Genomic DNA, 3,860 nt, shown 5'->3' on the forward strand with positions numbered 1-3,860 from the left:
ATCCCTGCCTCTGCTGAAATTCACACTGTGAATTTCACACTGACAGACCTGGTCAGTACGGAAACTAAAGAGGCAAACAAAAAGGTTGGGGTGTTGCAAAAGTTGAAATAAAACTGCCCCTAAAAAAGAATCTAAGACCTATGAGGAGAAATCCTGTGATCACAAAATATGCACGGAGCGTCCCTGGGTCCTCCACCTTCTGGCATATCCTGAAACTCTTGTGGTTTATATTTGACCTGGTCGCCTGATCAAGTGTATTTACTACAGGCCAGAAAACATGGTTTGGTCTATGTTGGATATTTGACATTTTCAAACAGACAAATGCCCAAGATGTCAACCTCTGTTACCGAACCTGCTGAAAGACTTAAGTGTGATTAAAATATTGAACTAAATGAGCCAGGTAGAATAAGCGACGGCAGCAGGAATCGGAAGGACCCCACTTCCAGGAGGGTCGCGGCGCGTCGCAGAGCCAAAGTGTTGGCGGAGGAAGAGCGCGCACCGGACGTCTGCCCTGCCCCCACCCCCACCCCCACCCCCCCGCCCCCCGTACTGCAGGCGGACACTGCGTTGGTTGCGGTTCCCAAGGCCAGGCTGCTGAGGGCGCCAGTGTCCCGTCCTGGGGGGCGGGGAGGCACGGGGTCCTTTGCCAGGGCCGCTTCGGGGGCGCGGGCTCCTCGCTCGCAGGGTCGTGGCTGTTTCCAGGGCCTTGGGCGGTTCAAGCGAAGTCGGCGGCCCCATAGTTGTGGCCGAAATGCCGCTTTTGGGGGTTAGAGCCGGAGGCCTGGCTGCCTGCCTCGTTTCCGTAGTGTAGTGGTTATCACGTTCGCCTCACACGCGAAAGGTCCCCGGTTCGAAACCGGGCGGAAACAGCTTCCTTTTACCACTACCCCCCCCCCCCCCCCCCCCCCCCCCCCCATCTATTGTCCTTTAAAACGCAAAAAGAACCACGGCCGGAGTCCCACCGCCACCTGAAAGCCTTCTCAGCACTCGACCACCAGGCCTGGCCTCTGTGTGTCTGCTCCCAGTCACCTTGGAGAGCGGGCCACACCCAATTAGTCACTCCAACAAGGGCACGCAGGACGAGGCCCACTGCAGGTTACCTTTACTTCCACGCATCCGCTGACCTGCTCATCTGGCGCCTCCGTCTGCCCGACGGGCTCACAGCGACCGTGGCTCTGAAAAGCAGCACGTTCTTCCCTGGGCGGCACACTTGCGCAACAGGTGTATTTATTTGCCTGACTAAGGCAAAGAACACAAACCAGCTGCACCTGGGACCCGGGCCAAAGACACGTAGGTGAGGAGTTTCAGGCTCCACCTAATGAGCCCATGGGGACACCAAAGGAGCCCGTCCCCGTGCCGTCATCAGGACAGCTCTGGAGCTACTTCGGAAGTCGCCAAGTAGAGGGACTCCGCCCCTCCCCCCCCCCCCGCTGAGAGCCGAGTCCTCACCTTACCCATCAGGAAAGTAGGATCAGAAAGAGAGCACGGCCTTGGCTCTGCAACACACACGGCTCCAGCTGGATTAGAGTGTGGCACAGGCCAGTCACCTTGTGGTCAGAGCCCAAGGGGTCGCTGAGGCTGGAAGAGGTGGTGAGCAGCAGGGCAAGGGCTGGGAGCCTTGTGCGGCTGCATTCAGACCCGCGCCGCTGGGAATCGCCTCCGCTTGTGCTCTGTCCGCCTGGGAAATGTCACCTTGACTTTCAGGGTTTTCATCTGCAGGGGCCGAAGCAGGGATCCTGTGTGGGTGGATTCCCCGGGATCGGATCGGTGGGATGGGATTTGGATTTTTCACCGCTACTGCTCAGGTTCGATTCCAATCCAGGAGACTTTGTGGCGCTGTCTCCATACTTAGGATTTGCCTTTTCATCCCCCAAAGTCTGGTGTGCACCCAGGGACGCTTGCAGATGTGGCTGTGCACTGAGCCCCTAAAATACGGGAGGTCAGGAGTCCGGGTCCTTGTAATGGCCAGGCTGGGAGAGAAGAGCTGGGATGAGAAGCCAGGCCAGCGGCTCCCTTCCATTCACCTCAGAAACCCAAGGTCTCACTTCAAGCGTTTTCCTCTAAAGAGAACCTGGGACTTGACTTTGTCACTCCTTTCAAACAAACAAACAAACAAACAAACAGACAAACTTTGAAACATACCAAAACAGTTGCCAGAATGGTCACATCCTATATCCCTCACCCAGGTGCACCAGTTAACATTTCCCCACATTTGCTTTCTCATTCTCGCTCCACATGTACAGACAGGACTTGTGCAGTCATCTCCAGATGATTGTTTGGTCTGCGGTTGCTCCTTTGCCTTGGGCAGTGTCCCGCAAAACCAGCCTCTGCAGGACCTTTCCTCCAGGGCCAGGAGAGGGCTTTGTCCTCTGGAGGAGAGCCCTCCTGTTCCTTCAGGAAGCAGACACCTGTTCCCTTCAGGCTGTAGAGAAGCTTCAGGCAGGCAGGCGGTTCTTCGGCTCTCCTGGATAGGGCAGGCCAGGCGTGCCCTGTGCTTGTAGGAACACGTCCAGGTTGTCGTGCCCCAGCACCGGCTGCCCTCCGGACTCCTCCTGGTGGCTTTGGTGGGCAGTGGATCTAGGGTGAGCCTGAGCTCTAGAACACCCCACCCGGGGAGAGACCCTTCAGGGAAGTGCAGCTGCTGCCCCCTGGATCCTCCTGCCCTCCAGGCTCTCCTGGCCTGCAGGGATCTTCAAGGGTCCTGGCCCAACAGAAGGTGAAGAATCCTTTCCCCGTGGTGGGAGGATGAGGGGGAGCGGGTGGGAAAATCTTCAAGGGGAAGGGGAAGTTTTCAAGAGCTTTCCAGGATTGTCTGCCTTGGCACTGTCAGGTAGGTGGCTGCCCTGTGATAATGGTGCTTGGTCTTATCTCGTCCTGTCCTTGAGCTTGTCCTGGCTCCACTCTGAGTCCAAGCAGACACAGGCAACCTGATTTGTGGTGTGTATTCAGTTGAGCCCCTTCCCCAAGTGGGGTAGTGACTGAGCTTCTATTTCCAGGACCCAAGGGGGGCGTGCAAGGACGCTATTGATGGGGTTTTGTCCCCCTCACTCTTTTCTTTCTCTGCCTCCGCCCTTCCTTCCTTCTCTTTCTTTTCTTTCTTTTTTTTAAAGATCAAGAGTCCCATGCTCTACGGATTGAGCCAGCCAGGCACCCCTCCTACTTCCTTTCTTGCTGAATCTGTAACCCGGGAAAACAGACAAACAAAAAACCCTGTTTAGATGTAGATAAATTGCTCTTTCTTGCTGAATCTGTAACCCGGGAAAACAAACAAACAAAAAACCCTGTTTAGATGTAGATAAATTGCTCTCCGTGCACTCAGGCACAAGGGGAAAACATCAAGTGGATAGTAAGGAATATGTAATCTCGAATACGTTTAAACACTTTAAAGGATTTTAATAATTTACATATAATGGCATAGAACATGTTTATATCATGTCATATTTCTAAAGAGGACTTTTTGTGTGCATCCGACTGGTTTAATAGTTGTGGCCTAAAACTGTTTTATGTTGTCTTCCAGGTTTTCTAATAATATAGAAAATATTGGTAGATATATTCTAGTTTATACAGGTCTTGGATTTATTTTCTCTTCAAATTCCTGGTGACACTTAGCCACCTAAATTTCCTATATTGGTTTTACTGGCCCAATAAGCGCACTTCAATTCCAATAGTATTTAAGGAGTTTATACAATATGAAATTATGTGTTTCAGTACATTAAAGAGATCATATAAGATTTGTAAATGGAGAGTAAGTCTTAGAAGTCTGGGAACTCATAGTGACTTAATTATTCTTACAATATTTGGGGGTAAAAGTTTTTAGGTATTTTATATTCTTATATTCCACATGCATTTCTCCATTATGT

The 3,860-nt window shown here is 52.2% G+C and overlaps 1 non-coding gene across 1 annotated transcript; it reads left to right on the forward strand.

Moving 5' to 3' along the window:
- The first annotated feature begins 796 nt into the window (after window positions 1–796).
- TRNAV-CAC (transfer RNA valine (anticodon CAC)) lies at window positions 797–869 on the forward strand. Its single transcript has one exon. It is a non-coding gene; the product is annotated as a tRNA-Val (tRNA).
- Window positions 870–3,860: the final 2,991 nt, after the last annotated feature.

This window comes from Panthera uncia, unplaced genomic scaffold (assembly GCF_023721935.1).
Source record: "Panthera uncia isolate 11264 unplaced genomic scaffold, Puncia_PCG_1.0 HiC_scaffold_1231, whole genome shotgun sequence".
Lineage (NCBI taxonomy): Eukaryota > Metazoa > Chordata > Mammalia > Carnivora > Felidae > Panthera > Panthera uncia.